The 25,798-nt window shown below is 41.7% G+C and overlaps 1 protein-coding gene across 3 annotated transcripts in view; it reads left to right on the top strand.

Annotated features, from left to right (window-relative positions):
* Positions 1–14,490: 14,490 nt before the first annotated feature.
* The window catches only part of HELZ (helicase with zinc finger), a 193,575-nt gene continuing 182,267 nt past the window's right edge, over positions 14,491–25,798 (top strand). For 2 of the 3 annotated variants that reach the window (XM_064270877.1, XM_064270875.1), the window contains exons 1-3: positions 14,491–14,549; positions 15,834–15,889; positions 20,119–20,175. The gene's annotated coding sequence lies outside the window, so the exon portion shown is untranslated. Of the gene's footprint in view, positions 14,550–15,833; positions 15,890–20,118; positions 20,176–20,365; positions 20,576–25,798 lie in introns of all 3 variants that reach the window. The other variant, XM_064270876.1, reaches the window with a different exon arrangement.

Raw genomic sequence — 25,798 nt, 5'->3', positions numbered from 1 at the left:
CACCCCACTCATGAGAATTTCACGACTGTAGACACTTGCTGGTGCCAGTAATTTCAAAATCTAAAACCGGTGGATTTTGGTAAATTTTGCAAAAAAAAAAAAAAAAAGTTTGCCAATCTGGGTCCAAGTGCTTCCCCGTAGTTTCGGCCGAGGCAGTGGAGGCTGTGGTTGAGGACCTGCAGTTTGTCCCAGGAAATGATTCCTCCTAGTCCCCCGAGGGCACTGGGTGTTTTTGGATTTAGTCCCTAGACTGTTCTTTAGAACGAAGACAATGGGAAACCTAGGTATTAACCAAGGCAGTGAAAGTGCAGTAGGAATGTTTTGGTGTCTCTGAGTCTAGACCAAGCACTGTGATCAAACAAACAGCCTGGCCTATTAAAAACACACTGAAGGCAACGCATTTGGTTTCGCAACATGTGAGAGGGCAGGTTGCCAAGTACTTGGTTACTAACGTGGAATCTATTAAAAAAAAAAAAAAATCCTGCACTTTGTCACTCTCTTCATACTGTGTTAACCCTATAGCACCTGGAGCAGCACAAAGGGACTGCTCAAGTCCTATGAACTGGGAGCTCTCTTTCTTTGCAGGGACTTTATCTAGAAACGGTGAAATGAGCTTTCAGTGTGCGTTCTTCATGCAGCTGCCTTGTTCATAGACAGTATAGGAAACCTTCGCAAACGATCCTATTGAGATCCTATTGATGGAGATGAAAATTAAACAGAACAGAAAATGCCTAAGGGTTATTTTCTTCCCTTTTAATATGGAATCTGACTTATAATTCAAACACGCTTTGTTTTTTAAGACGGACCTTAGGGGACTCCCCTGCCCAAGTTAGTTCTTAGCCAAAACCCTCATCACACCTTTTTTTTTTTTTGGCGGGGGTAGGCGGGCGGTGATATTAGAAGAGTGGAATCCTTAATTAACAACTCTAATCATTGAGTATGGAGCCTGGTGGCGCAATGGTTAAAACACTTGGCTGCTAACCAAAGGGTTGGCAGTTGGAACCCACCAGCTACTCTGTGGGAGAACAATGTGGCAATCTACTTCTGTAAGGATTTATAGCCTTGGAAACCCTATGCGGCAGTTCTACTCTGTCCTATAGGGTCACTATGAGTCAGAATTGACTAGACAGCAGTGGATTTGGTTTTGGTTTTTTAATCATTGAGTGGAAGGAACTTTAAAGGTCACTTAGTCCCATACCCCAGTTGATGGATGAGAAGGCCTGGGATAATTAAGCAATTAACTCAAGGTCCCAAGGTTGACCAAGGCCAACATCACCCATCTCCAAGTCCAGAGCTTTCCCCAGTTACATCCTAACACTTCCAAAGACCAAGCTTACCATGGGAGAATCCACCACTGAACTGTGTACTTAAAAAAAACTTTTATTGTGGCAAAATATATGTCATGGATTGAATTGTGTCCCCCCAAAATATCTGTCAACTTGGCTAGGTCAGGATTCCCTTGTATGATTGTCTACCATTTTATCTTCTGATGTGATTTCCCTGTATGTTGTAAATTCTATCACTATGATGTAATAAGATGGATTAGCAGCAGTTATACTGATGAGGTCTACAAGATTAGGTAGTGTTTTAAGCCAATCTCTTTTGAGATATAAAAGAAGCAAGCAGAGGGACATGGGAGACCTCATACCACCAAGAAAGCTGTGCCAGGAGCAGAGTGCATCCTTTGGACCTGAGGTTCCTGTGTTCAGATGCTCCCAGACCAAGGGAAGACTGATGATGAGGACCTTCCTCCAGAGCCAGCAGAGAGACAAAGACTTTTCCTGGAGCCGGCGCCCTGAATTCGGACTTGTAGCCTACTGGACCGTGAGAGAATAAACTTCTCTTTGTTAAACACGCCCACTTGTGGTATTTCTGTTATAGCAGCAGTAGATGACTAAGACAATATATATATTAAAAAATACAGCATTTTTAAATGTACAATTCAGTGACATTAATTACATTCATGATGTTGTGCAGCCATCACCATTGCCTTTTTCCGAAGTTTTTCATCACCTCAAATAGATACTTAGTACCCTTAAGCAATAACTCACATCCCCCTTTTCCACCAGTCCCTGGTTACCACTAATCTACTTTGTCTCTATGCATTTGCCAATTCTAGGTACTTCATATAAGTTGAACCATACAATATTTGTCCTTTTGTGTCTAATTTCTTTCACTTAGCATATTTTCAAGGTTAATCCATGTGGTAGCATGTATGAGAACTTCATTTTTCTTTATCCCATTGTATGGACGTACTACATTTTTTTTTATGGACGTACTACATTTTAACCGTTTATCTGTTGATGGACACATGGCTTGTTTCTACCTTTTGGCTATTGTGAATAGTGCTGCGATGAATGAACTGTGTACTTCTCACTGGCTCTGCTGAATGGAACACTCCACTCTGAATTAAAAAAAAAACTACCTTTAAATATGGGAGTTGGGCTTCTGGGCCCGAGTAGGATCTAGGATGATCACTTCTTCATACATATTAACATATTTTGGGATCAATTTATTGTAGAAAAAACCTTGGTTCAATTGCAAATGCCAAAAAAAAACTAGTAGGATGTTTCTGATTTGTATTGTTTGATTGCTTGTTTGGTATTAGCTATGAACCAGAGCACAGGAAATGAAAGGCAGGAGGAAAAATAATGAGTATTTTTAACTCCCTATTTTATAACCTAAACTTTTGAAGTTATAAGAGCTAGCCAGCATTACTGCGTACTTACCCTACTGGAGCCAGGGTTTGGGACACTCTCTTCGGATTAACGCCTGCAATCCTTACAACAACCAGTTGTACTCCCGTTTTACAGATGAGGAAGCTAAAGCACAGGGAGATAAAGGAACTTGCCCAGGGTCACTGGATCCCAGGCAATAGCAGAGCTGGATCCTTGCCCAGAGTCTGGGCTTCTAATCACAGATGGTGGGACTCTGGGTGCAACATATGTTGTTCTACTACAGACCTGTCCTTAGGGGTTTGGGTTCTGCTGCAAGTTGGCTTCTTCCTCTTCAGCAGTTCTGCGGCCTTTATTTCCTTCCGGCTCTGCCGATTCAGGGCCCCAGGAAGCCTGGCTTCCTGTCGAGGACAGTCTGAGAACAGCCTGCAGAGATGCAGACTAAGCAAAGTGGTGCTCACACTACCGGACAGCCTGCAAGGGCCAGAGAACTGGAGGGAAACACAGGCCCACACAGCTGCCTGCACATACACGAGTGTGACACACACATACATGCACGTGCACACACAGGGAAAACATTGACTAGGAAACAGCAGGAAAGACGGTGTATAAAGGAGAGAACTGAAAAACAAGAAACAGCAAATGGATAGATTTGGGACATCAGAAATTGCTTAAAATTCAGCTCCTCAGTTGCCCATTTTGAACAGCACAGATCATAGAATATTTCCATCTTCTATGGGTCTGTGCTGTTTTAGAAGCTTTATTGTTTTGTTTTTCACATTTAGACCTACGAGCCACCTGGAGTTAATTTTTGTTTATGGTGTGAGGTCGGGGTCAGGTTTCATTTTTTTTTTTCCATATGGACATCCAGTTGTCCCAGCACCATTTAATGAAAAAAATGGTCTTTCCTCCATTGCAGTGTAGAGTCTCCTCTGATGAAAACTGAGTGTCCAAATAGGTTATGTTTGTTTCTGGGCTCCCTACACTTTTCTTTTTATATATTTGCACCAAAACCACATTGTCTTAATTTATGTAGCTTTATAAGTTCTGACATTTGGTAGAGCAAGTCCTGCAGCCTAGTTTTTGTTCAAGAGTGCCTTGACAATTCTTGGCCCCTTGCGTTTTCTAATAAATTTTAGGATCAGTTTGTCACGTTCCATAAAAATCCGTGTTTGGAGATTTTGAAGGGGCTACATTTAATCTATAGATCAGATAGGGGAGAACTGACTTCTTTGTACTTTTGTTTTTAATTTTTTTATTGTGCTTTTGGTGAAAGTTTACAGAACACATTAGTTTCTCATTCAACAATGTACACACAAATTTTTTTGTGACATGGATTGCAATTCCCGTGATGTGTCAACACTCTCCCCTTCTCCACCTCGGGTTCCCTGTTTCCATTTCCATTTATTTCATTTCTCTGTCCCTCCCTGCCTGCGCTTTACTTTTGGGCAGGTGTTGCCCATTTAAGTTCATTTACAAGATTGAGCTAAGAAGCAAGTTCCTCATGTGTGTTATTGTTTTATAGACCTGTGTAATATTTGGCTGAAGGGTGAACTTCAGTTGTTGAGTTAAAAGCGTACCTGGGTGCCATAGCCTTGGGGTTCCTCCGGTCTCTGTCAGACCAGTAAGTTTGGTTTTTTTTGTATGAATTTGAATTTTGTTCTACATTTTTCTCCCACTCTGTCTAGGACCCTCTATTGTGATCCCTATCAGAGCAGTTATTAGCACTTTTGAGTCTTTGAAACCATAAACATGGACTTGCAGGCTGGGGTCTCCAGAAACAGATGCTGACATGGAATGCAGAAGGCAAGAGTTTATTAGGAATCAACACCTGTGAAAGGCAAGGGGGAAGAAGCAGAATTGAGTAGAAGTCAAAAAGCAGTCCAAGCCTGACAAAGCCTTGGCTGCCTTGGCGGGGAGCGTTGCAGCAATTATCATTGCAGAGTATCTTACATGGGGCTGAAATGTCCCGGTTCTCCTGTGCTGAGTCATGGGATGCAGACCTGAGGCAAGGCAGTTCTCAGCAGCTAAGACCCACCCCAGGAAGGAGCTGACAGAGGAGGCTGTGTGCTCTCCCCACAGCTGGGCAGCAAGTCCTTCCTCCAAGGAGGATCTGGTAATCCCAGTCTATCATTTGAGCCACTTGGATCCACTTCTCCATATGCATTTGGGGAGCATCTCCCAGTTTCTCTCCTCCAGAGGGGAAACTTAGAAAAGGGAGGTTAAGCTTCCTTCACTGCAGGTTTCTGGGCTGCAATTGATGTCTCCTTGTTGTTAGTTGCCATAGAATTGGCTGCAACCCAAGGCGACCTAATGTAGAACAGAATGAAATGTCGGCTGGTCCTGCGCCATCTTCATGATTGTTGGTATGTTCGAGTTCATTGTTGCGGCTGTTGTGTCAAAACATCTCGCTGAGGGTTTCTCATGTTTTTGTTGGCCCTCTACTAAACATGATGTCCTTCCCTAAAAAAAAAAAAAAAACAACTTTCCCTAGCGGTTGGTTTTTCCTGATGACGTATGCAAAGTAAGCAAGTCAAAGTCTCACTATCCTTGCTTCTAAGGAACATTCTGGTTGAATTTCTTCTAAGACTGATTTGTTTGTTCTTTTGGCAGTTTACCGTATATTCAATATTCTTCACCAACACCACAGTTCAAATGCATCAATTCTTCTTCTGTCTTCCTTTTTCATTATCCAGCTTTTGCATGCAAATGATATCCTTTACTAATTCTAGATTTCCCTCACTTTCAGCTATGACCTCTGCTGGCCTCAAAGGCTAACTTAATAGAGTAACCCAGATCCCCATTCTGAGCAGCCTGGATCCCTGGTCACCATGCCCTTCTTAAGCTAAATTTGCTTTACCTGTCCATTTATAGTCACAATTGGGCAAAAGATACCAAGAAGATCACCTGGATTCTACACATATTCTACCTTGCATCCATTTTGTAACAGCATCCCTCCTCCTCATGATCGAGGCTGATTTCCAAGTATGTCAATCCAATTATATATTCAGGGACCAAGGAAATGGCCACTGATTGGGTTTGTGGACCCAGTGGACCCACTGAAGGTGAACCTTGTCCAGGATTCCATTTATTACCTGGCACCTACATATACCCCACTCCAACAAAGGGCTCATGATGATGCTTCAGGTCTCCAGGTATCAATGTCAACTCAGACTCAGTAGCCAACAGTCCTCTAAATATCTGGGTATTCTTAATTCCCTAGTGCACAGTTACGCAAGTAAATGACCATCAGCTCCTTTGGGGAAGGACTGGGGAAATCATTACTGTGTATACTTGCCATAGCCATAGCGTTGCAAAATCCTTCCTAGGGATCTGGCCACCTCTTCAGTCAACAGCTTAGGTTTAGAAACAGGGCAAGAGGATGTCACTTTTTATTGTGATGACCACTCACTGCCTCGCAGTTAACTATCTTTGATTTCTTACACTGATACAAACTGTGTGGTGCCCTTGTCGGCTGCCCATCTATTTTGTCCCTTGGGATGTCTGGTTCTAGTAACCATTTCTGTAATTCTCTAGGGATTAGGTTCCCTTGGTTGCCACTCTGACCTTGCCTGAAATTATGATACTTGGAATCCCCTGGCTTCTGGTGTTTAAAAACCAACTCCTGCCTCTATTGTTTCAGGATCCTACATCCCCATTGCTATCAGTAAGCCAAGTTCTGTAACAGGCTGGGCTATTGTCAGCCCTGGCCTACACAGGAGAGCCACCATTCAACTTCTTAGTGGAGCTAGTGCCCCTTTGACCAGTGCATTCATTATGGCCTGGTAAATGTTGTCTCTGCATCTATTAAGATCATATGACTATTCTTTTATTCTATTAATATGGTGAATTACACTGAGTTTTGGATGTTAAACCAACCTAACATTCCACCTTGAGTAAGCCCACCTTGGTTGTGATGTGTTATCATCTTAACGTATTGTTGGATTCAGTTTGTTGATCTTTTGTTTAGGGGTTCTGCCTCTAAGTTTATGAGTGAAATTAACCTGTTATTTTCCTTTTCTGTAGTGATCTTGTTAAGTTTTGGCATCAACATTATTCTGGCCTCATAGAATGAATTAGGGATTATTCCCTTTTTCTGTTCTATGAGTTTGTCTAAGATACGTGTTATTTTTTCCTTAAGCATACCTTACTGGTAAAGCTATTTGGACCTGGAGTTTTCTTTGTGGGAAGATTTATAGACTCAATTTTTAAAAACAGATACTGGACTATTCGGTTTTTCTATTTCTTCTTGTGCCAGTTTGGTAAATTGTATTTGTAAGGAATTTTCCTAATTCAATCAAATTTTCAGATATATTGGCATAAAGTTGTTTATAATATCCTCGTTATCTTTTTTCAAAATAATTAAAACAATTTTAAGTCTTTCCTTAAATTTTAATTAAAAAACTTGTGTTGAAATATATAGATAACAAAAAGTCAGCCATTTTTACTATTTTTATCTCACTTTTATTGATTGAAAAATCTGTGGAAATGCTTCCTTTTTCATTTTTAAACATTGATCACTTCTGTTTTTATAGTCTCACCAGAGGTTTATCAATTTTATTGGCCTTTTGAAAGAATTAACTTCTGACTATGCCTGTTTCCATTTCTGTCTATGTTCTTTGTGTTTAATTAGCTGTCGTTTTTCTAATTTCTCAAGAAAACACTCTGCTCATTGATTTTTAGGGTCTCTTATTTTCTAATATGTGCATTTAAAAAATATAACTTTCCATTTAAGAAGGCTTGAGCTATGTTTCAATTTTGGGATGTAGTATTTTAATCAACTTTCAGTTCAATGTATTTTCTAATTCTTACTGTGGTACTACGAACTGCGAGTTATTTAGAAGTATATTTCTTAGCTGTCAAACATGTAGATATTTTCTACTTACTTTAATTCTTAATTTCTAGCTTAATTGCATCATTGTCTGAGAATGTACTCTGTGTCATTTAGATCATTTGATATTTGTTGAGACTTGCTATATTGCCTAGCATTTTCATAAACATTCCATGTATACTTGAAAAGAATTTATAATCCACGGTTGTTGGGTGCAGTATTCTATACATGTCAATTAGGCAAAGTTTCCTCATCCAATTGTTCAAACCTATTTCTTGCTGGTTTTTCATCTGCTTGTTCTAACAGTTTATATATATATATATATATACACACACACATGCACACACATACATATATATATTTTTCCATTTGTATATTGCCTATAAAAACTAAACCAAACTCCACTAACCTCCTGGAACAAATACTATGCTCTTGCCAAATATTTTAATTCTAGATATTTTGTTTTTTTTTCCTGCAAGTCATTATTATTGTTTCTTTATAGTTGATATAATATTTCCCCACATATTTATCATTTTTGCTTCCCTTAATTCTTACCATTTGGGATCGTTTTCCTTCTGCCTGAAGAACACCCTTTAGTATTTCCTTTTGTGCAAATTTGCTGGTGACAAATTTTCTTAGTTTTGTATGCCTGAAATTGTCTTTATTTTAACTTCACTCTTGAAGGATACTTTTGCTGAACTGAGAATTCTAGGTTGGCTGAATTTTTAAAACATGAAAAATATCATTCGTTTGTCTTATGATGACTGTTGTTGATTGACTGTTCCTCAAAAATACGTATTGAAGTTCTGGCCCCTGCACTTGCTAATGTAATCCTGTTTGGAAGTAGGGGTTTTCTTTTGTTATGTTAATAAGATCATACTAGAGTTGACTGGGTCCTAAACCTAATGACTTCTAAGTTATAAACAGAGCAAACAGTCACAGAGACACACTCACAGGGGAGAAGATGTCATATGAAGACAGACACACAGGGCAGATGCATCTATAAGCTCAAAACGACAAGGACTGCCAGCTACTAGAGGCTGAAATAGACCAAGAAGAAACTCCACTTAGAGCGGCACACTGACTTTGGACTTCAGCATCATTAACTGGGAGAAAATAAATTTGTTTTTTATACCCATTTGTGGTATTTTTTGTTACAGCAGCACTAGGTAAATAGGGTAATGACCACCATTTCTGTAGAGAAGTTGTCAGTCTAACTGTTGTGCCTTTTAAGGTACTTGCTGCTGTTAAGATTGCTTCTTTTTTTTTTTTTGGAATTTTTGTTGTTGCTATTCTATTCCTTTTTTATTGCTTTAAACAGTTTTTGCTATATGGACCTAGACTGGAGTTTTTAATTGACCTTTGTAGGGTTGTAGTTGTTGTCTTTCATTAGTTTTTGAAAGTTCTGTTATCTCCTTGAATTTAGCTTCTGCCCCATTTTCTTTCTCCTCATCTTTCCTCTGCGACTCCCATTGCGTATATGTTAGACTGCTCTTTTGTACTTTGCCTATCTTTATCTCTTTGTTCTGAATATTTTCTTTTGCCATAGCTTCACTCATGAATTTCCTCTTCAGCTGAGACTAGACCTGTTGTTAAATCTATGCTATAATTTAATCCTTTGTTTATTGTATTTTTTAATTTTAGAATTTCCATTTGGTTATCTTTTACAATCATAACACATTATGGGTAGCACTGCAAAGGATGGGAATTCCAGACACTTAATCGTGCTCCTGCAGAAGCTGTGCACAGACCAAGAGGCAGTCATTTGAACAGAACTAGCAGATGCTTCATAGTTTAAAAATCAGGAAGGCGTGTGTCAGGGTTGTATCCTTTCATCATACTTATTCAATTCATATGCTGATCAAATAATCTGAGAAGCTGGACAATATGAAGAAGAACGTGGCATCAGAATTGGTGGAACACTCATTAACAACCTGCTATATGCAGATGACACAACACTGTTTGCTGAAAGCAAAGAAGACTTGAAGCACTTCCTCATGAAGATCAAAGACTACAGCCTTCAGTATGGATTACACCTCAACATAAAGAAAACAAAAATTCTCACAATTGGACCAATAAGCAACATCATGATAAACAGGGAAAAGACTGAAGTTGTCAAGGATTTCATTTTGCTTGGATCCACAACTGATGCCCATGAAAGCAGCAATCAAGAAATCAAATAACATATTGTATCGAGCAAATCTGCTGCAGTCAAGGCAAAGATGTCACTTTGAGGACTAAGGTGTGCCTGACCCAAGCCATGGTATTTTCAATTGCCTCACATGCATGTGAAAGCTAGACAGTGAATACGAAAGACCAAATAAGAATTGATGCCTTTGAATTATGGTGTTGGTGAAGAATACTGAATGTACCATGGACTGCCAGAAGAATGAACAAATCTATCTCGGAGGAAGTACAGCCAGAGTGCTCTTTGGAAGTGAGGATGGCAAAACTTCACCTCACATACTTTGGACACGTTATCAGGTGGGACCAGTCCCTGGAGAAGGACATCACGCTTGGTAAAGTAGAGGGTCAGCTAAAGAGAGAAAGACTCTCAATGAGATGGATTGACATAGTTGCTACAATGATGGGTTCAAATGGGGCAACGATTGTGAGGATGGCGCAAGACCGGGCAGTGTTTTGTTCTGTTGTTCATAGGGCTACTGTGAGTTGGATCTAACTGGACAGCACTTACCAACATTTTTTATCATAGTTTTGTTCTTTGTTGAAATTTTCAATCTTGTATTTTACCTCGAGTGTTATTAGTTATTTTAAAGTCTGTCTGATAATACCAACATCTGACACCCTTCTGGTATCTGTTTCTGTTGTCTATTGTTTTTACTGGCTTCCTTCATGTTATTTCATCTCTTCATGTGCTTGCTATTTTCATTTTCAGCTGGATGTTATATTTGCAAACTTGTTTGTATAAATAACTCCAGGCCTATGATGACGTTATCGTCCTCCACAGGTGATTTATGTTTGCTTGTTAGGCCCCTGGCGCACTAAAAGAAGTCACCTCTATTCCATTTTACAAACTGAAAGGGTTTGAACTATCTCTGGGAGGGCCTCACACTTCTGGTTTCGTCTTACTTCTATGGTCAGTGGAATACAAGGGTAGGAGGCAAGGTGAAGTGGTCATCTTGAGGGCAGGCCATAAGAGGTATGCTGCCTCTAGAGCATTTATAAACAATATTAAAAACGAGTAAAATTTGGTCCACTTTTTATTATCATCATATGCAAACAATTCTAAATGTCAGTGGTAAAATATTCTTCCCAGCTGGGGCTGACCACACCCAGTGCCTCCCTTAGTAGATCACTGGACCCCAAGAACCGTCCCTCTAGACCAGGGCTTGGCAAACCATAGCCCATGGGTCAAATTCCTCCCACAGTCTGTGTTTGTAGGGCTACAGTGCAAAGAACAGTTTTTATATTTTTAACGGGGGGTAAAAAAAACAGAACAAAGAATAATAAGCAACAGAGAACGTAGCTCTCAACGCCTAAAATAGTTACTATCTGGTCCTTTAAATAAAAATGTGTTGCTCCTTGCTCTAGGCTCCAGGAGCTGTCGAAAGCAAATGCCCCCAGAACAAAAGAAGCCGGAAGGCCAGGATCACCTCCCTGCTCTGCTGGTCTCTGGTAGTTTTGCACTCTAGTTAACCACGTACATTTCATTTAATTGTCCACATATTTTAGTTCTCAATAGGAGGGCTGGTCTGAATTATCTGGTCCACCATCCCTTCTTTTCTATTCAAGTAAAAATGAAGTGGGCCTAAAAGTAGAAGGAGATAGAAGATTCCAAGGCTTTAACATTTTGTTAAATTTTTAACTCCTGTTACCTCCTCCTGGAGTCCCTGGGGGTGGTACAAACAGCTGCTAACTGAAAGGGTGGAGATTTGAGTCCACCCAGAAGGGCCTCCGAAGAAAGTCCTGCTGATCTGCTTCTGAAAGATCAGCCGCTGAAAACCCCATGGAGCACAGTTCTACTCGGACACACACGGGGTTGCTACGAGTCAGAATCGACTGGGCAGCCATTGGTATCTTCCCCTACTATATTTTAGTTGGCTTAGAGCACTACCTCATGAACGACTTTGTAGGCCATGGTTGGGACTTTGGGTTTTATTCCAAGTATGATGGGGAGGATATGAGTCGGAATCCACTGGACAGCAGTGAGTTTGGTTTTTTTTGGTCATGACCCACGTAGTGCTTCCCTCGGTTTGAAGCAGAGAAGTCACATGACCTGATTTACATGACCTGATTCACTGGGTTGCCAGATGGGGGCAGACTGGAGGCAGGGATCAGAGGAAGCTATCCCAAAGCTCCACCACACTTCAGTCCATTTGTCTTGCTGTGGTGGCTTGGGTGTTGCTATGATGCTGGAAGCTAAGCCACCAGTCTTTTAAAGACCAGCAGTGTCACCTGTGGTAGTCGGGTTTCAGAGAGCTTCTAGACTAAGACAGGCTAGGAAGAAAGGCTTGATAATCTATTTCTGAAAATCAGCAATGGATCACAACAGAATATCGTCAGATAAAGTGCTGGAAGATGAGTACCCTAGGTTGGAAAAAAAATACACAGTGACTTCAACAATGGACTCACGCACATCAACCATCCTGAAGATGGACAGGTCTGCAAGGTTTACACAGGGTCACCATGAGTCAGAATTTACTCAAGGACTGCAACTCACAACATGCTAGCTTAGGCTTCTTGGACAGGGATGGACCAGGAATCACGTTGGAGTTGGTGAAGAGGTCAGGCAGTCACATAAACTGAACACTTCTCGGGGTGAAGACATTAAGAGGCAAAGAGAGATTGCCAAACAGGTTTGGGAGGCACAGTCCTTGCCCTCAGCTTTAGTGTTTTAATTACAAGAAACCCAGACCACACACCTAAAGGTGCCATATAAATACAAAGCAACCACTGAATCAGTGCATATTAGATAGCTAAATAAGCACAAAAGGGGAACTGGAAAAGAGGCCAGATGGAAGATTGTGGGACCTTCTTCGGCCATGAGAGGCACTCGGTTTTCTACAAGCGACAGAGGGTCTAGGCAGGGGCGCTGCACCCAGCGTGGCTGCCTGAGCTGCAACATCTAAGAACCTAGCTTCAGGCCCCGGTTTCTCCACTCCTTCGGAGCAGTGGAGCCAGTGACTCAGGGGAGGTCCCTCCCAGCACGCGGTGTTCTGGGCTGTGAGTGACTCACTGCCTCGCTCCCTCCCTCATGGGTGACCCCGGGCCAATCCCTTAATGAGTCTACAACTCACCCTTCTCTTCTGGTCCGGACAATTGCCTGGTGGAGGTTTTAGCTCCCCGGGGGCAGGGCTCCTTCTGCAACCCTCTAGGTTCCTCGAGAGAAGCTTTCCTAGGGTCTGGAAGCGCAAAACACCCTTGGGCAGACCCAGGATCCCAGGCCCTACCCGTGCAAGGAGGTGGAGGGTTTATCGCCCCTGCCGGCACATTCTTTTAATTTCAAAGCCATCCAACAGCATTTCATCTCGACTACAGTTTCGCAAGCATTGATGTCTTGGAGGATGTTTTTTTCTTTTTGGATAACTCCTTGTAAAAACTTGCTTGTTAAAAAAAAAAAAAGGCAACCAGAGTTGTCCCCAAAGTCTACATACAAAGCAGACAACAGAGGCACTGGGAAGAGACCGAGCGGGGGCTGAGGAACTGGCCTTCGGTTCTTGGGGGATCTGGGCGGCTGGATGCACCGGCTCCGCGGGGCAGGAGGAAAGCGCGAGAGCTTGTGGGGCTAGAGCTCCGTTCGCGGGACCATCCGACAGCGGGCGGGAGGAGCAGGGAGAGACCTTGGCTCCCCTGCAGAGCCCGCCGGCCTGATGCTCGGGGGCGCGAGGGCATTGAGGGATGAGGGGTCACTCGCCTGGGTCACGGGTCCCCCGCCCAGCGTGTCGGCGCCCCCTACCTCTTGGAGCACCCCGTCGCACCAGGCGAGTCCGCGTGTCCCACCAGGGGCAGGAGGCGGCGCCCGCGGTCCTCCCCACACTCGGCCACCAGGGTTCCCGGCCCCAACGCGGCCAGGCAGGTGAACCCAGGCGGGCGCATCCTCCTTCTCGCCGGGGACCCTACCCCAGCCTGGAGCGCCACCACGGCCCGCTCGCAGCCTGCGCCGCCGCGCTACCAGCCCCGGGAAGTCACTGTGCGCAGCCCTGACTCCAGAAGGGTGGATCCGGCTGAGCCCAAAGCCACATTCCTAGGGGAGGGGTCCCCCCAGGGTCGCGGATCACGTTACTGGCCAAGGGCCGCAGTCAGCGGGAGAGAGAACTAACGGCGGTGGGGAGTTGTATTTAGCGTTATTACTTTTTTTTTTTTTAACGCGCTTGGAAGCTGGTTGACTCGGGGACACGGCGTCCGCGCAGGTCCCGGAGTCTGGCGGCCCCCGAGCGATTTGCCAGGACAGAGGCACCTTTCTGCCTGCGAATGCGGGCGGCCACGAGCCGGCTGGGCTGCAGGGGCTAGCGGGTTCCCGATGTGTCCCTCCCCCCCGGGAGCCCTGGAGCCTCGAGTGCCCGGGAGCGGAGACGCTTGGCCGCAGGAGCGCGCGCCGGGCACCAAGTACAAGGCGCACTAACAGACACACAAATGCGCATAAATAAATCAATGAGCAGCTCTCGGCTGCCAGTGGCAGGGAAACCTCGGGCTGATTAAATGCAGACTTGGGGCGTTTGCCAAGGCAGGAGGGCGGCGCGGCAAAAGGCACCATCGTGGAGGCGAAGGGTGGGGGGAAGGGAGGCCAGGGACAGAAAAAAAAGAAAAAGGAAAATCCAAAGCCACCTTTTAGCAAAGGGGGCAAGTTTTAAATGCAAACCTCCCGGACGGGGGGGAGGGGCCGGGCTGCTGGCGGAGGGTCCCGCCCGACACCGGGGGCAACTTTCCGGCGCGGGAGGTGCAGCCGGAGGGGGCGGCGCCGGCGGCGGGAGGCGGGAGTCGGGGGCTGGGGTGGGGAGTCACTTTAAAGGCTCTTTCTTACCCATAATGCTTTGTGGGGACGTTGACAAGTGGATCCAAGATGGCGTAGAAAGTAATGACAGGTAAGTCTTGACTTCCCCCTTCTCTGCTGCCGGGACCGCTCCGCCAGCTGCCGGGGCCCTCCAGGGGGAGCCTGACCCTCCTCCTACCCCCCCAGGCCCCTAGAGGGGCGTCCCGGGGGCGGGCTGGGGGCTGGGGCGGCCCGCGGCGGGGCCTGGGGAGTGGGGCTCTTCGAGGCGAGGCCCGGACGCAGGGGCTGTTTACAGCTCCTTCCCCTCCTCTGTCCCCTTTCCCTCCGCGGGGGGCCGTGGCGTCCTCGGCCCGGCCCCGAGAGGGGGCCTTGCAAACCCGGCCCGGGAGCCTGCGGGAGGTTTTCCCAGCCCGGGGCACTCCGGGAGGGGGAGTCGAGCCTTCTTGCACGCTCTCCTCCTCCGGGTCCCGGCTGGGGGTGGGGAGCGTGCGGGCCTCCCAAGCCCCGCTCGATTCCCCCTTCAGGGCTTGGAGTTCCAGGGGCGTGGGGTGGGGCGTGGCGGGGGCTGGGGGGGGTGGGTGTCCGGAAAAGTGGGTCAGGGGCGCGCCCCTTCCCTCCCCCGCTGAGGGTTGTTTGCCCGAGATTGACTTTCTTACCCCTTTCCCCCGCCCCTTCCTCGGAAATTCTCATTGGCCCACAAGCGCATCCACGAAAATAAAAAGACTATTCCTTTCTGAAAATTTCTTTTAAGAGTCGCCTTTTCAAGGCCTGAGAGACTGCAGTCCTGTCTAGGGAATTTTGATTCCTCTCCCCCCAAATCATTTGCTCCTTCTGCACCGTCCCTGTGGCTGAGTATGCTTAAGGCAGGCCTGGAAGCCAGGGTCTTCTGATTCTTCTTGGATTGGGAGCCTCAGGTTTTGTTTGGAACTCAAAAATTGTCCTTCCTTCCCCTTCATAACTTACACTTTTCAAGCAAATCATTAATGTAATAAAAAGTACAACTCTTCCTGGATCGGGGACGGGAGGAGGGGTAATTGTCCTGGCCAATTTTTTCCTAACGTTGCCCTCTCTTGAGCTCATATTCACGAGGTTTCTCCTGTATTTTTTTTAAGTAAGGTCCATCAGTGCCGAGATGACTTTTCTGGTAATGTTTCTGATTTTAACAACATTTTATGATCTATCTCACTGAAAGGAAAATGTTTTTTTATTTTTAAGTAGAAGAAACAACCTCGTTTGCAAAGCTGCATACTGTATCATTTTGGTAACTTTTCCATTTGAAATTTAGATGCCCTTTCACTTCAGGCTGATAATATGGTACTGATAATGTCTTTAACTGGTGGTGTATAGACAAATTTTACTTTTTTATTTGCCTCAGGAATTGGATGAAGTAATTGATCACTAATGAACTACAGTGCTGGTGAGATGTGTAAGGTGAGGCTGCAGTTAAAACATTATCTATTTTCCCTCTTTATGTTAATCATCTCAAAAGGGTAAAGCTGAAACTTTAAATTCAATTTGATGGACCATCTTTATTTTCCAAAAATATCACTTAGTCAAGTGGATGTATAGAGAGGGCCAGGTTTAGAAGGGAAAAATGTGTCCAGTGTGTACCAAACTTTTCAGGGGCTCCAACAAATTCAAACCTAGTGGAACTTATCCAGAGCCAACTGTTGTGTGCAGCTATCCTTGATCAGTATCTTCAACAGGGGTAATTATAGCTTGCCTATTTAAATTTCCTTGTGTAACTGTAATGGGGTGTCTTAAGTTTATCTGTGTTTTGGTTTCCATAGCTTACTTCAAATTGAGTATTAGTAATCGTGGTTGTGGGTTTTGTGCATCCATAGCTTGTGGGACTCTTGTAAAGTACACTCTATTGGAAAGAATTATTTTATGCAAATCAGTCACTCCTACTTTTATTTATTGAAAAGTGGAATAGTACCTGTCTCTCTTACACTTTATTTTGACATAAAAACAATAGTGTGGAGTTCTGTTTAGCTTCTTAGGGAGAAGGCTGATTTGCCATTATTTTCTGGCCACACTTTGCGTTTGAATATTTGGAGAAACTGAAGGTGATGCTTTTATTCAAAATAACTTGTAATGCTTTGGATTAAAGGACATTATTAATCTAGTGCTAGTGAACAGCGTTCTGTGCTGGGTGGGAAAAGAGAGAGAGAGGGAGAAGTTTGCTAATTTTATATTTTTCCAAACAGCCTTCTCTTTACTTCAAAAAATATTTTTATTATGGCTTATTTAGAAAAATGTAAGTAATCATGGTAGACTGATAACTGCAGGTCTTTTTTTTTCCTCTTTAACACATCTGGGCAGCCCCTGGATTTTGAAATCACGTCACAAACTTTTCCTATCTATTAAAACACCTGTTTAGGAAGAATAAACTGTGTTTATTATTATTTTTTAGATTTAGGCATATAATTGACATTTTGTCTTAAAAAAAGCTTGGGAGAGGAAGATGAACATAAACCAAGATACTTTTTAAAGTGCACACGCCACATTTGCTCATGTTGGACACTCAGCGTTGCCTGTGTGTATTATATATAATTTTTATTTGTATTGTTGACAGGGAAAACATCGATTTTTTTTATCTGTATTTTTTTTTTCCATTTTGCAGATAGAGGCATATTCATGCCTTATGCCACCCAATTTCAACCTTTTATCTTAGTTTTAGAAACTTACAGATCACTTTGTGATAAGCAGCCAATGATCTGCTGTTTGGTTGTGGAGGTGTTCATTTGCAGCCTAAAACCTAACATTTCTAAGTCGCTAATCTTGTGCGTTTGGCCTGAAACGTGCCAATGCATTTTCCATAATTTTCACACAAGTAAACCATGTGAAGTGTTAGTATCCACTTTAAAGTGAAGTTAGTAGTTGGCCACCAAACAACTTGGTACACAAAGTATTCTGTAATAGGAAATAGCATAGTATTGAAGGTTGTGGTGAAGTTGATGTCTGAGTCTTTGAGCTGAATAAAGACATAGCTTTTTTAGTCTGTCCTTTTGGCTGGGAAGCTAGGACACTATTTTTAGGTAAGGCCTTGGTTTTTGGGAGTCAGTAAGGACATTTCTATGGGCTGGTAAACTTAATTTTTGCAATTGTGTAACGAGAAGTTTCATTTTCTAATGCTGTAAATATTCAACCTGTGTTGTTTGGAAGTCTGTCAACATTTATGGACAGTCCACTGTTTCACTGGAGAGGGGAAGAATTCCAGAAAAACAGGAGAAATCATCCATATTTGCAAAGGGCTTTGTTTATAAAAATATATAGCACATTCATGAAAGGCTAAGTATTTCAGAGGGACCTACAAGTAAGTAGACCAGATCTTATAAATGCATTTTGTTCTCTGATTAAGAAGTAGACTTGGCATTAATATTAAATGCAGATTAGTCTGTAATTGTCAGACTACTTAAAAGATCCAAATATGGGCCCAGCACAAGAAATAAGGTCCTTTGCCTATTGTTTCTAGAAGGTTTTAGGCAAAGTTTATCAGCAGTAGTTATCCAAAAGAGGGAGAGAAACTACTTAAAAAAATTATAAGTGTATCCCTATGATGGTTTGCTTTATAAACTTAGATAAATGTGCATGCAAATGTAATTTGATTTCTAAGTAATATTTTGAAGTATTTTCTAGAAGAGGAGTATGGTATTTGTGGAGAGTGTAACCACACCAGCTTACAGTTCATTTAAAGTGATGGGTGTAGTCAGGATTACTTCTGTAGTCTTGGCTGGAAGAAGCATAAAACATGATGGTCTATCACTTCTAGGATGGCTAGGGTGATGCTTCTGAGAATAATTTAATAGAGTTAGTATTCCTTTTTAAAAAAGAATATTATAGCTGTAACATGAAGAATATGTGTATATATACACATATGTATATATATTCCTATCAGTTGTCTAATATGTATATATGTATATATACACACGTACGTATATATACTCCTATCAGTTGTCTAATATATATGTATGTGTATATATATACACACACACGTGTATATACTCCTGTCAGTTGTCTAATATATATATGTATGTATGTGTATACACATACATATGTATGTATACTCCTATCAGTTGTCTAAAACTGATTGAAAGATTTTCAGGATAATACCAGACAGTCCTATTGACTTGTTTATTCTTGTAAATTGTATTGGATCAGTTTCTCCAAAAAAGAATAGGAAGTTGTCTGGTAAAGGCAGAGTTTATACATTCATCTTGCCTTAGAACAAAAAAAGAACCCAATTTATCATCAGGTTCATCAAAGAATACACGGCGTATTTTTTGATGGGACCATTTTGAAGTGTGAGTGTTTACAGTTTTTTTAATGTCCCTGTCATGTTTTAGGTGTCCTTGGCACCTCTGAATTTGCCGTTTTACCGTGGAAATTCCCCTTGTGGTGTAAATATTCCTAAAGGCGAGCTTTCTGTCACTAGGCAATATGTGTAATACAGTTTTTTTTTAAAAACTTATTTATTTTTATTCAAAACTGATGTGTGCTTATGATAACCAATTTGAGCAGTACCTGAGTGTGTAAAGTTTAAAAACAAAAAAAAGCCTCCATTCTCTTTCTTTTATCTCTAGTCCTGCTTCTTGAGCTGACCACACTTAAGAGTTGGGTACTCTTTAGTGTTGGAAGCTCTCTCTTCCCAAGATATAGTGAGAATAGTGAAAGATAAGAGTGGGAGGTCAGGGAAGACATGGTAATTGAGGCAGAGTGTAGATGTTGTGCAGGGGCCTATTCTGCTTTTATTTCCTGTGATGTTAACAATGTTGCTAATCTCAAACTACCCTCGGTTTAAGATAACTGTAATTGAACTGTTAGTGAAATCCTTACACAGTTCCATCATCAGGTTGGCAAAGTTTTGATTTGTTAAGAAACTGTTCGTGAACTAAATTCATATAATCTTAGGGCTAGGAGATAATGATGGCAATGAGTTACCGTCTGTTGAATTTTGTGATAAGCTGCATAGTATATTTATTGAAAACTTTTTTTTTGTAAGTTACTATCTCCTTTTATTCTCGTAAGAAGTCACAGGGTAATTGTTGTTATTTCTACTTTTCAGAGGAGGAAAATTAGGCTTAAATGTGAATCAACTCCAGAATTAGATTGCATCAACTCCAGAATTAGATGGCAGTGCATGTGGAATTTAGTATGTGATAAAATTGGCAGTATTAAGTGAAAAAAGCGAAGTGCAAAAAAAAAAAAAAAAGTATCAGCACATATCCATTTGTGTGTGTATTATTATATGGAGAGGATAACATTTTGAATATTAAAAAACAAAAACGTGAAACAACTAATCTAGCATCATAAGGCCAAGAAGTAGTGGAGCTAGCATTCTATCTGAAAAGCCTGTGCTCTTTCCATTGTAATGTCTCTGCTGTTTCTATCTAGTCTGTTTTATTTTCCAGATGAGGAAACAGACCTGGTGAAGTTAAATGACTTGCCCAAGGTCACACAGCTAAGTAGTAGCAATATTAAGCCAAATTCTTATCTCTGGGCTCTTAGTCCAGTGTTGGTTATGCTACACTTTATTGAAATACTGTGGCCCACGGGACCACATGCTGTGAAAATTGGATACAAATGCTTCAGAGCTGATACATCAGCACATTGTGTTTTCTACTATGTATTTTAAAACTTCCTTCTCTCTCTTTCAGAAATTATAAAGAGCTCTGATGGGCTATTTGGGTGATACCCAGTGCAGTGAACTGCAGGTGAGTAAGGTTTAGGAGAGAAAATCAGAACTTTGCAATACCTGAGAAAAAGACGAGCAATCTAATCCAGACAAGAGTGTCTGGCCAGAGGAGGATGATGTGGGGCAGGGTCGGGTGAGGTAGGATGGTATTGAAACAGTGCTTAACCTGAAGGTACGGGTCCTAACTGAACTGACTACTTCCGGGACAGACTGGATAATGAACAGACCCTGATGAGACTGCCTGCTGCTTTGTCAGACGAGTTGTTTGAAGAGAATTGAGGGTCCGGTTAATCTTCCACTTCTGTTCGGGATGAGCACAGGGGCTCAACCAGTCTGCATCTCTTAGGAACCTGAGAGGTCCTTCAGTTTTTTGGTCAACATTCTTGAGTAGTCATCACCCCCCCGCTCTGATGAATTTGGTTAAGTATTGAATTGTTTGTTTTCGCTGTTACCTGCTGTGGACGTATTGTCATTCATTTTATGTATGTGCACTTTTAAGGATCTAAATACTGAGAACATTTCAACAGAAACAAAAGGTTGAATTTTTTATCTAATGGTTATACTACCTCCATCATATACTTTCGTAATTATCTTTTGCTGAAACAGCCTGCTAACTAAAGAAAACTAAAGTTTGGACTTGGGCTTTTGTTCACAGTAATAAATCTTGGACCATTATAGTATTTTGGTCTTTCGTTATTAAACTTAGAAAATGGTAATAATACAGAAAAACATAAGAATTGGAAAACTGTGACATTTAAGATTGTCCTTTTGGGGTGTTAGTACTCAGTTGGTTTTTGGTTTGTTTTCCATGGTAGTGTTTTGTTAGACACCTCCAGGTCCAGAAAGCTTCAGCTCTTGATAAAATGATTTGCCATCCTGCATTTGGACTCTGGCTTTATAAGATTTGCGAGAACAATGCTAACTACTTTTTACTCATCTGCTTTCAGCTAGAGTTTTTAGTTTTCTGTTCTTGGATTAAAAAAATAAATAAATAAAACTATAATTTTTTTCCCCTATAATTTAAAGAAAGAAATTCCCTTTTTTTTGCTTGTAACTATACCCAGGTCTTTTGGCCCCTATTCAGTTGATTTGCCCATGAGTCCATATTGCCTTTTAACTGTGATACAGCCCATTCTAGAGTCAGCAAGTTGGCTTTGAGATCCCCAGAGACATTTAATGTGGCAATACTATATATATTTTCAGGGTTTTCAGTTAAACTTGAACTCGGCTACTTGCTGATTGTTAAAAGTAATATATGGTTGTAGGAGGTTCTTTGTTTCTTAAGTGTATGTATGTTTTGCATGATTCCTCTCCCACAGGTTCTTGGGGATGATCTGAAGACCAATTGAGGTGGCTTGTTGGTCCCTGGCAAGGTGGGGTTTGGGGTAGCCATAGGTCATTGTTGGAGAGCATGAGAGCTCTCAGTCAAGGACAAAGTGAACAGTAGAAGGGACAGGTAGCCCTCTTCTTCAAAATGTATTGAGTTTGTGCCCTGGGACCCCTATTTACTAAGTATGGCAGAACTTTCCTTCTTTAAATTATAAAGTCATTTAAGGATTAATATTAAGTAAATTGTTAAATGTTAGGGTTACTACCCTAAAACAGTTGATTTTCTTTTTGCCAGTTCATTTAAAAAAAAAAAAAAGCGTATATATATTTTAAGTATGGTTCATTATAATTTGTTTACTTTTCTGTTTATTATATCATGGAAGAGTTCCATGTTATAGCTTTCACAGTGTTAATTTGTATGTTTACATTTTGAAAGATTATAAAATATTTCATGAAGTCATGCTCCTATAATTTGCCTGAATCTTTTTGCGTTAGGTGTTTATGTTGTTGCTGGTTTTCATTTAACACTTTAATCCACATCATTGTAGGTATTATTATTTATACCTGTACGTGTGCGTGTGTATACATATATATATATATATAGTGCTTTAGGTGGAAAGTTTTCAGAGCAAATTAGTTTCTCATTGAACAGTTAATGCACAAATTGTTTTGTGACATTGGTTGCCAACCCCGCGACTCTCCGCTTTCTACCCCAGGTCCCTCGTTTCCATTTGTCCAGTGTTCCTTCCTGCCTTCTTGTCTTTGCGTTTGGGCTGGTGCGCCCATTTAGTCTCATATACATGATTGAACTGTGGAGCGTGTTCCTCACCTGTGTTATTGTTTGCCTTATAGACATGTCTGATCTTTTGCTAAAGGGGAACCTTGGGAGTGACTTCAGTACTGAGTTAAAAAGGTATCCAGGAGCCATACTCTCGGGTTTTTCCAGTCTCTGTTAGACCAGTAAGTCTGGTCATTATTTTTGTGAATTTGAATCTTGTTCTGCATTTTTCCCCCACTCTGTCCGGGAGCCTTCACTGTGTTCCCGTTCAGAGCAGTCAGTGGTGGTAGCTGGGCCTCGCCTAATTGTTCTGGGCTCAGTCTGTTTTGAGTACCGTAGCTGTATGGCTGGTTCCGAGGTCAGGTTGCGCGAGGCCTCCTGCTTTGTTCTTCTTCAGTAGTACTTTACTTATCGGAGCTGCTTCCCTTGCCATATAAGGTGAATAATTAGTTTTTCCTTCTCGTTAAAGGGTGCCATTGGTATTTGGATCAGAATTGTGTTGTATTTGTAGATTGCTTTGGGTAGAACTGACATTTTCACAACGGATAGGTAAATATCCATAAGTGTGGTACGTTTTTCCGTTTATGTAGGTCTCTTTTGGTTTCTTGCAGTAGTGTTTTGTAGGTATTTTTGTATAGACTGTTTACATCCTTGGTTAGATTTATTCCAAGAATTTAATTTTTTTTTAGGGGCTATTATAAATGACATTGCTTTCCTGATTTCCTTTTCGTAGTTCTCTTTATTGGTGTATAGGAATCCAGCTGGTTTTTGTATGTTTATCTTGTATTCTGCTACTTTGCTGAATCTTTCTGTTAGTTCTAGTAGTTTTCTTGTGGAGTCTTTTGGGTTCTCTGTATATGTTATCATCTGTGAATAGGGATAGTTTTACTTCTTCCTTAATGATTCGGGTGCCCCTTATTTCTCTTTCTTGCCTTATTACTCTAGCTAGAACTTCCAGCACAATGTTAAATAGGGGTGGTGATAAAGGGCACCCTTTTTTTGTTCCTGTTCTTAGGGGGAAATGTTTTCAGCCTCTCTCTGTTGCGAATGATGTTGGCTGTTGGTTTTGTTTAGGTGCCCTTTATTATGTCGAGGAATTTTCCTTCTATTCCTATTTTACTGAGAGTTTTAATTAGGGATGGTATTGGATTTTATTAAATCCCTTTTCCACTTTGACTAAGATGATCATGTGATTCTTTTCTTTTGTTTTATCTATGTGGTATATTATGTTGATTGATTTTTTAATGTTGAACCATCCTTGCATACCTGGTAAGAATCCCACTTGGTCGAGGTTTATTATTTTTTGGTGTTATGCTGAATTCTGTTGGCTAGAATTTTTTTGAGAATTTTTGCATCTATATTCATGTAATTTTCTTTTTTTTGTAGTGTCTTTGGCTGATTTTGCTGTCAGGGTTATGCTGGACTTACAGAGTACCCCTTCCTTTTCTATGTTCTGAAAAAGTTTGAGTAGTTCTGGTGTAGTTCTTCTCTGAATGTTCGGTAGACTTCTCCGGTGAAGCCACCTGGGCCAGGATATTTTTTTTTGTTGGGAGTTTTTTTTATTACCTTTTCAGTCTCGTCTTTTGTTATGGGTCTGTTTAGATTTTCTACATCAGTTTGTGTTAGTTTAAGGTAGGTGGTGTGTTTTTAGAAATTTGTCCGTTTTTTCTAGGTTTTCAAATTTGTTGGGAGTACAGTTTTTCATAGTACTCTGCTATGATCCTTTTGTTTCAGTTGGGTCTGTTGTAATGTCCCGCACTTCATTTCATATTTGGATTATTTGCTTCATCTGTTTTTCTTTTGTCAGTTTGGCCAATGGTGTTATATTTTTTCTGAGTAATTACATCTCTACAGGTTTATGACTGGCATTATTATGTTAAAGGGTATGAATATTTTGATGACTCTTGGTGCATGTATTGTCATATTGTTTTTCAAGGATGTTGTACCAGTTTGTACTACTAACAGAGATGTATGGATGTACCTACTTCACCATAAGCTGGGCAGAAGTGCATTGTTTTTCTTAAAAGTTTTTGCTAATTTAAGAGTGTACTTAGTGCACTTGCATTTCTTTGTTTATAATGTTGAATTTTGCCAGTTGAGTTTCTTCATGGTGAATTGTTTACTCATAATTCTTTATTGTCTTATGCAATAAAATGGTGGATGTGGGCTTTGGATGATAAGGCACGTATAACCAGATAGTAAACATGTGATAATTCAAAGGAAAACTAGAACATATTCAGTGAATATGTTCATAGAGAGTCTGGTCTAGATGGTAAGTGATCTTAGGGGGTGGTGGTGGTTGTTAGGTACCGTTGAGTTGATGGCAACTCTAAGATTCAATTGAACAAATATTTATTGGGTATCTACTGTGTGCCCTATCTATGTTGGTTACTCTTGAGTTCTTAGTTTATTGTCATGGTGTGCACTGGGTTGAAAGGGGAGGCTGCTTAAGACTATCTGAAACTTGACTAGTTGGAGGTTCTGGCCACCACAGGCTCTTTGTGGTTGCGTGGGGACGTGTGGTCATCACCTTCTAGGGCATCTTTAACTCATTCGTGGCAAACCAGTGTGCTGTGGTACACTCTTTGGGAAGCTCTGTTACGAACAGGGCTTTGAACCGGTTTGAACTGATCCAGTCATGGCCGACAAAGCGAAACCAGAAGAGACACGAATTTTTAAAATTTGGGTGATCCAGACCGATAACCAGAATGGGAAAAATTGCAGGTTGAAGCCCTTGGAAAACGCATAGTGAGCCCTTTCAGGAGCCTGATGCATAAGATTGGATTATGGGCAGAACTGTGGAGAGCGACACATATTCAGAGCGGTATGGTCAGCTATCATCTTTGAGCTAGGTACTGTTGTTTCCGCCTCTGCACAAAATCCGGAGGGCAGGACATTCAGTTGCTATGCAGTGTGTTTGCTGCCCTTGTTTTCTAATAGAGAGATTAAGTTTTTAGCCGGGCTTCAACCTGTAATTTTTCCCATTCCAGTTCACCCAAATTTTGAAAAATAGAGTCTGCTCCGTTTTCGCTTCCTTGGCCATGACTGAACTGGGAGGATCCGGTTTGAAGCCCTGATAGTGAGGAATACAAAGATGAATAAAACATTGTTCCTTTTGCAAGGAACGAATGTAGTAGGGAGAATACCAAAAAACCAAATCTACTGCCTTCGAGTCGATCTCGATTCTTAGCGACCGTATAGGACAGAGTAGAAGTGCCCCATAGGGTTTCCAAGGCTATAAATCTTTATGGAAGCAGACTGCCATGTCTTTCTCCCGTGGAGTAGCTGGTGGTTTTGCACTGCTGACCTTTTGGTTAGCAGCCAAGTGCTTAACCACTGTGCCAGTAAGGAGAATAGGGGCACCAAAAAATGAAAGGACTGATAGGAACTTGATAGGTGCTATAAAGGCGTTCATACACAGTGTTTGGGGGTTAAATGGAGGGTGTGATACTGTCCCCTTGGGGATGCCAGGGACTGTTTCAACCAAAGAGGTGGCATTCAAGATGCACTATGAGGATGAGAAGGGATGGAAAGA

This window comes from Loxodonta africana, chromosome 18 (assembly GCF_030014295.1).
Source record: "Loxodonta africana isolate mLoxAfr1 chromosome 18, mLoxAfr1.hap2, whole genome shotgun sequence".
In the NCBI taxonomy this organism is placed as follows: domain Eukaryota; kingdom Metazoa; phylum Chordata; class Mammalia; order Proboscidea; family Elephantidae; genus Loxodonta; species Loxodonta africana.
This window is presented reverse-complemented; position numbering and strand designations above follow the sequence as displayed.